The following is an 8,051-nucleotide window of genomic DNA, read 5'->3' on the forward strand; positions in this document are numbered from 1 at the left end:
TAATTTTGGCGATATTGCGGAGATGATAAAAGGCCGTTTTGGTAGTATTCTTGATATGAGTGACAAGCGAGAGACTAGAGTCAAAGATCACACCAAGGTTTTTAGCTGTAGAATTTTGCGAGAGAATGCAGTTGTCAAATTTTAATTTAAGATTATTAAAAAGATGCTTATGCGCAGGGGGTCCAATGACTAGCATTTCTGTCTTACCTGCGTTAAGCATCAGGAAGTTTGAGGACATCCAATTTTTGATGGCACAGAGACACGCCTCAAGGTTAGCCAATTCAGAGCGGTCACTGTGCTTGACTGGTAAGTAGATCTGAGTATCATCAGCATAACAGTGGAAGTTAATGTGATAGCTACGAATAATGTCTCCAAGAGGGAGCATGTAGATAGAGAAAAGGAGAGGGCCAAGGACCGCCCCCTGAGGGACACCACAGTTAATCTCTCGATACTCAGATGTCACATTATTGTAGTAGACACACTGCTTTCTCTCTGAGAAATAAGATTTTAACCAGGAGAGCACCAGGCCACGGACGCCAATTTGATTTTCCAGGCGCTTTAACAATATGGTGTGATCGACTGTGTCGAATGCTGCACTCAGATCGAGAAGAATAAGTATTGAGGTGTCACCAGCATCCATGGCTAGTAATACATCATTAGTCACTTTAGTTAATGCGGTTTCAGTGGAATGAAAACGCCTAAAACCTGACTGAAACACTTCAAAGAGGCTGTTGGAGGACATATATGCGATGAGTTGCGCAGCGACAATTTTTTCGAGTATTTTAGAAAGAAACGGGAGATTAGAGATTGGTCTATAATTATTCAAGCTTTCTGGGTCGAGGTTAGGTCTTTTAAGTAAGGGGCTAATCACGGCTGTTTTAAAAGCAGAGGGTAGAACGCCCGACTTAATTGACAAATTTAAAAGGTTGAGGATTGTAGGGCCGAGGATTGAGAAAAGTTCTACGTAAAGTTTAGGAGGTAGGGGATCGAGCAGGGAAGAGGCTGGTTTAGCGGAGTGCACCAGTTTGGAGAGCGCGTCTAGGGAGATAGGCTCAAATTGGGTTAAAGTGTGCACATCCTGATTAGGCTCTGGGGCAGCGATGGGGAGTATACCGGCGCATTGATTTTGTTGACTGTTTTGAGTATCACAACGGATTAAGTCTATTTTTGGTGAGAAAAAATTGACAAAGTCGCATGCGGTAATAAAACTGGATTGAGGAGAGTGATTCTGGGTCAATTTTGATACTGTATCAAATAGAGATCTCAGATTGTTTTTATTGAGATTAATTATTCTTGAGTAATAGGCGGATTTGGCCGTGGAGAGGGCGCATATATAGGCTATCAAGCTATCATGCCAGGCGAGGCGGAAGACCTCCCGTTTGGCGGCGCGCCAGTTTCGTTCAAAAGGTCCAAGGTAAATTTACTTCTGGATGGTAAAAAAAATTCTTATCATGTCTTTTCTTACTATTTTCACACTGTTAATTATCTATTATTAAGAGAGCTCAGTGTATGCATTTTGATTATACTGTGATCTGGAGTTAATTATTCCCAGATTAGTTTATTGTCCTCCAAAAGATTTGTTTACTCAGCACGAAATCCAACACTATGGAATTGTCCATAGTATACTATCTGTGACTATTTTTCTCACCTCTAGCATTGGTGGTCATTTCTGAACCAGCCTTGTCTTTGAAGGGCCAGGTGATCTGTATGCTGATGAGCAAGATACATGTGAAGAACTTTGGTTTCAAAGTTATTACAAAAGCCAGACCAGTCAGTACATTTATAAAAAGGTTATCCTTGTTAATGTTTTTTACCAGTTAAATTGAGGATTGAAGATTAAAATTGTAATGAAAACAAATTTGTGCTGATGATAGCTCCCTTTTTTATCCTTTCACTTCTACCTGGGCTAGACTATCTAGATCACATCCTCTCTGTTTCATAAAGATCACATGAAACGCATACAAAATGTTAGCGTTGTAAAATGCAGGCCTAGGTTTCCATGGTGATCGCTCACACGACTCAATACAGTCTGCGCATACCTGTTCTCTTCTCTTCCTGACACACACAAATAATGGTAACACTGGCTAATTTTGTTATAACCACAGAGCTCTTCACAAGGTGTCAAATGTTGCATAGTCCCAAGAAAATACGACAGTTAGGATAGGTGATGGAAGTATACTGCTAAAAGATATTCATTATCTTATATTTGGGTATATATGAAATGGTATAAATACAATCTCTGTAAATCATCAACATTCAGACCAAAACTCCAGAATGAATCCAGAGTCATATTTGGTGAACAGAAGCATGGTGTCTGACAGCACATTGACTGCCAATAAATTCATCTTCATGTTCAAGCAACTCCTTCCTGGTTACTTGCAATGCCGATGAAAGTTCATATTATACAATGCGCTTGAAAGCTTCCATTTTACAGCCAAACTATTTCAAAGAAGATTGATTAGAATGAGGACCTAAACTTGTCAGTAAATTTCTACTTTGTTGAGGTAGACGTGTTCAGCATGCCGTGATTCTAAGTGATTCATATGTGTTCCAAATCTTCATGTCATATTATACTTTCCCCAGTTACTGATACTGCAACACTACCCTGTAACTGTCCTCAGCTGTTTTGTGGAAATATTTCACAAGTAGATGGGACTTTTGGAAAGTAGTTTCACAGGGGACACTTTCTGTGGTTAGTTGTGACGTTACTCAGTTTATGAATACGTTTGAGGCACTGATGATGCTAATTAAAACCTACACTAGTATTATGAGTATGGCAAGCATGAACTGCAAGAAACATACCAGCTCTGGAAACAGTGGGACTTTCCTTGACAGGTTTATTCAAGCAGGTTTGTAAGGGTTATGTTGGTCCAGTGCCAGGTGATTTTCTCTTGTTTACTGATGTCTGACTGAATTGTTCTACTTTCACTCTGTTCTCATTCAAGACACACTGGCTCGTGTTTTCAACCGCATATACAATAATTAAAAAGGCTATGAGTAATTTTCTCAGCAAACAATCTTATTCACATTCCCTTTGTGTTTTGATACAGAGCAAGAGAAATATTAGCCTTTTTTTTTTTTTTTTTTTAATAAATGTAGACTGTGAAGGCAATGAGAAGAAATATCAGGCAGCATCAGTGTCTGAGCTGATAGAATTCATTAAAAAAAAGCATCATAGAACACTGGATCATGCAGTCTCTCTTGAACACTTTTGAGACGGACAGAGCATTTCACAAGTTATCATACACAAAATACAACAACACGAGAAGATGAACCTTCATTTTGTTGTTCTTTTTTTGATGTTACAGTCCTGAATTCTTAGTTACATATTACAATGTATAGAATATACCGTTGCAATTAATCCAATTTGTCTTGTAAATGATTTCTGTGATAATGTTTCGGTTGTCTTGCAAAAGTACTTCTAAATTTCCGTATGACAAACAATGTTTAGTGTAGGCATCTTGCTGAAAATGGGTCTATTGGTCCGTGTTACCTACATAGTGTTAAAAAGTGTGAGGAAAAGTATTTGTTAATAAACTTCAGTATACATTAGTTTGACTAACCCTGTCAGAATAAGATGTTTCTAACAGATCACAGCTTACAGTAACAACAACATAATATGAAGAGTTCACTGTGCTCAAATCTGAAACTTGGAGCTCAGGATTCACAGCTATATGCATTACAGATCTCATATGTCACCTATTGACGTCATCGGGCCTCATGGCCTAATGGATAAGGCGTCTGACTTCGGATCAGAAGATTGCAGGTTCGAGTCCTGCTGGGGTCGTACTTTTACGGGCAGCCTGTGGCCAAGATGCTACAGAATCAGGCTTGTGACTGAAGTGTCGCCAGTTGAATGACCAAAACTGGCTGGTAACATCCACGGCTAAGGAGCCCTTGAGCGAGGCAATTAGTGTATTAAATTATAGCGTGTCGGGCTAATGTTACAATTTCTTCTTATTTTGGGTAAATCTAGTGAGTGAACCAAAGTTCTGAACCAAATACGATCGTGAAGTGATTAAATTCTGAATAAGACATTATACCTTCCCTGGTTGCTGATGCCGTAATTGTGATCAGTCCTCTTCTGTCACTGGCCAGTTTAAAGAAAATCGTTCTGGTGAAGCAGGGACTTTTCCAAACTGGTCTGAAATTACAGTTTGTTTTGTGCAACATGTCCACATTATCAGGCCTAAAACATTCTGATAGTTCGATGTTTTCCGATAATGAGGAAACATCCCACATCACGTGCTTCAGAATATGTCCGTTTAACGAGACGGATTTAAAGTAAGCATACACACCCTTACATTGACCCATGATTTATAAGTACTGACTATGAAGGGATTTAACAAAAGTAATCAAGGGGACTGGTGTAACTGATTTATGTTGATCAATTTCTGAACTTGTATTCATTGTTTAGGTTCTAAAATATATATTATCTATTGATCTAGCTGCTTCTGATAACAATATGTCAAAACATACACAATCGTATTATCGTATTGGACTTTTTTACGACGATTCCATAGCCTTCATTGTTATGAGGTGTAGCACAGCTGTGCAAATTATAGCTTAAATCTATATGGTTTGTTCTGATAAAACGTATTTTCACACGGAATAGTCATTACGGTTATTAGCTTTAACTTTCTCTACAGGTCTCACTGTTTGTGGGAGAATTAGGATGCAGCACGCACTTACTTTCTTCTACATCAAGTTTTTTCTTTCTTTTTTTTTCTGGTCAAGTCCCGGTTTATTACATATGATGATGTACATGTTTGTACAACTGTACCTGCATGTCTAAACATACTGTCTCGTACAGCGGACAATACACTTGCAAGCCAAAATTCCCTCTTCGACAGGACAGTTTTCTTTCGTCTTGCGTAACTGTGTTATTTCCACATTGTTTTTATCTCTAGTTCCCTTTGAAGGGCGCTACGTATTTATTGCGATCTAGACGGGACCTGGATGTAATTATTCCCGGATCCTCGCTGTTGTATAGCGGCCATCTTAGTCGTCGGTAACCTTAAAAAACGTACTCTCTGTCGGTGTTGTCTGACAGTAACATTTAGCTGTACTGGAAACAATTGTCATGATATTAATATCATTCCCCATTATTTTACTCCCACTTCACCTACACAGTGCAGGTCACATCTTTTCTACTGTTTCATAAATATCATATGAAATGCAAATACATTCCTACATCAGTACACTGTTAAGCACATGAAAATTCATGTCCTACAATATTCTCGAATGCTTCTACCTTTGCAGACGCTTTAGAATTTGAGGGTATGTAAGGGGGTACGCGGGTATATAATATTAAATGCCTACTGTATTTAATGAGATGTGTTCAAAAAGTGGTGATCCTTGGTCACTCATGTGTGGTCCAGTTTGTGTCAAATGAGACTTTTCCTGGTGGCTGATGTTGTTACAGTACACTCTGTTTGTTATTGGTTGTTCTGAGAAAGTAGTTTCACAGCAGAAGGGACATTTCCAAAGTAGTATCTCTTCCCTTAGAAAGAGATACTTTTTGTACTGTGCATAACAAACCTATACGTAAACAATCTATGTGTTCTTTAGTATTCGAACACTGAACGAAAATAATGTATCTAGTTTTCAGTTCGTGAAATTCATTTTCAGTTCATGAAATTACAACAGACACTTACTGCGAAACACAATAAATTTATGCCATATAGAGCGCCCAGTAAAAGATAACAACAAAGAAGGTGTTCAGAATAAGATATTATGTGATAAAGTGTAGTACAGTGTGGTATTATGTGGTATTATGTGGTACAGTGTGGTATTATGTGTTAAAGTGTAGTACAGTGTGGTATTATGTGGTATTATGTGGTACAGTGTGGTATTATGTGGTATTATGTGGTACAGTGTGGTATTATGTGTTAAAGTGTAGTACAGTGTGGTATTATGTGGTACAGTGTGGTATTATGTGGTACGGTGTGGTATTATGTGGTATAGTGTGATATTATGTGGTACAGTGTGGTATTATAAGGTACAGTGTGGTATTATGTGATATTATCAGGTACAGTGTAATATTATGTGGTATAGTGTGGTACAGTGTAGTATTGTGTGGCATTATGTGGTATCATGTGGTATAGTGTGCTATTATGTGTGTAAAGTGTGGTATAGTGTGGTTTTATATGGTACAGTGTGGTATCATGTGGTATAGTGAGGCATTATGCGGTATAGTGTGGTATTATGTGGTATAGTGTGGTATTATGTGATATTATGAAGTACAGTGTGGTGCTATGTGTGTAAAGTGTGGTATAGTGTGGTATTGTGTGATATTATGAGGTACAGTGTAGTATTATGTGTGTAAAGTGTGGTATAGTGTGGTATTGTGTGGTATTATGAGGTACAGTGTGGTACTATGTGTGTAAAGTGTGGTATAGTGTGGCATTATGCGGTATAGTGTGATACAGTGTTCTTCAGTATTCAAACACTGAACAAAAATATGTCTAGTTTTCAGTTCATGAAATTCATTTTCAGTTCATGAAATTAAAACCACATTTAACAAGATTTGCTTAAAACAGGTCAACACTTACTGCAAAACACAATAGATTTATTGCCATATAGGATGCCCTGTAAAAGATAACTGCAAAGAGGGATCAACTGCCATCAGAGTGTTTTTTGTCTCCCTGAGGTTTTGACTGGCCATAATATGAAGCATGCAGTCAAAATTATGATAGCATCTGCTCTTCATGCGTAGAAAGAGGAAGTTTCTCTGTTTCTTTGATTTTTCTTTCAGTATAATTATGGTCTCTTGATATGAATTGAATTCATTCTTCACTTACAGTGATGCAGGCCTGACCCTGTTTGTGTCAACACAGCAACTGTGTGATCAATGTGTCTCTTGTAAATTTAGTTGCTGTATACAGTTTTTTTGCATCCATGAACAATGAAGTCTTTCTGGGTACAACTACGTGATAAATTTAGAAATGTTATAACTGGATATTTTGAATTTACAGAAGTTGATAATAGGTCTGGCCTGTGTGGTTGACACAGTTAAGATTCACTGTTTTCATTAAGATCTCAATGTTGTTGTTGTTTTTTTATGTCTAACACCCTGTAAGGTAGTCTAAATATCACAGATGACTGACATGTCACCTGAATCTCACAATCGTTTCTGACTCTGTTTAGACATTCCTAAAAACATACACAGCCTCACAAGATAGCACACACAAACCAATTGCTTTGTTTCATAGACTGGATTATCATAAAGTATACAGGCCTATATTATGGTTTAGGAGTACGCACTATGCTGAGATTTGCTAAATGACAACAAATGATTTCCTTAGGATTATTCTATATATAATTTTAGAAATATTCCAGATTGAGCCATACAAAATAGGTATTTAAGCAGTTTGTTTTCATAGACTTGAAGGAAGACTATGGTTTTTATGGGTTTTTTTTTGTTTGTTTGTTTGTTTTGTTTTAATGCTATGCAGTTCACATTCTAATGACAGTTTCAACAAAGCCTCAGGAAGAACTTTGCTTTGATGCTAAGGAAATTAATCATAATTATCCATGGTGTGGAGTCCTCTAAAGCTGAAAGAAACCCATATGTTAACAGTCATTCTTTATTATATTTCGCTCTGTATGCAAACTGTGCTTCATTACTCTCAGATCTGCTGATTTTAGCAGGCCTCTATCAAGTGCTCTGTCTACTCAGCAGAAAATCAAATTTGCAGAGATACATGGACCAGCTATGGCAGCATTTGTCAGCTATGACGACCAGCAAAACTGCATGGTTTCTAGTTAAAATAGGGTATACATTACTTTACTGTCCGACCAGTGGCAGAAACCAAGTGGTCCGAGCATGGCAAGCTGGAACTTGGGACTCTCCTTCACAGCTTTACCCGGATCAGTTTGTCAGTATGTTGGTCAAATGTCAGGCCGTTTTCTCATGTTTGCTGATATCAAACGCGGTTGCTCTACCTTTGTGCTCCATCTTCATTCGTGGTCATAGAACACTGTCCAGTTTCAGACTGTCATGCCCTGTTCCTCCCTGTTCCTCCCGGTTCCTCTCTGTTTCTCTTTTT

General features: G+C 38.0%; 1 non-coding gene across 1 annotated transcript; it reads left to right on the forward strand.

Annotated features, from left to right (window-relative positions):
• The first annotated feature begins 3,714 nt into the window (after positions 1-3,714).
• trnar-ucg (transfer RNA arginine (anticodon UCG)) lies at positions 3,715-3,787 on the forward strand. Its single transcript has one exon. It is a non-coding gene; the product is annotated as a tRNA-Arg (tRNA).
• Positions 3,788-8,051: the final 4,264 nt, after the last annotated feature.

The sequence above is a fragment of the Chanos chanos genome, chromosome 1 (assembly GCF_902362185.1).
Source record: "Chanos chanos chromosome 1, fChaCha1.1, whole genome shotgun sequence".
Lineage (NCBI taxonomy): Eukaryota > Metazoa > Chordata > Actinopteri > Gonorynchiformes > Chanidae > Chanos > Chanos chanos.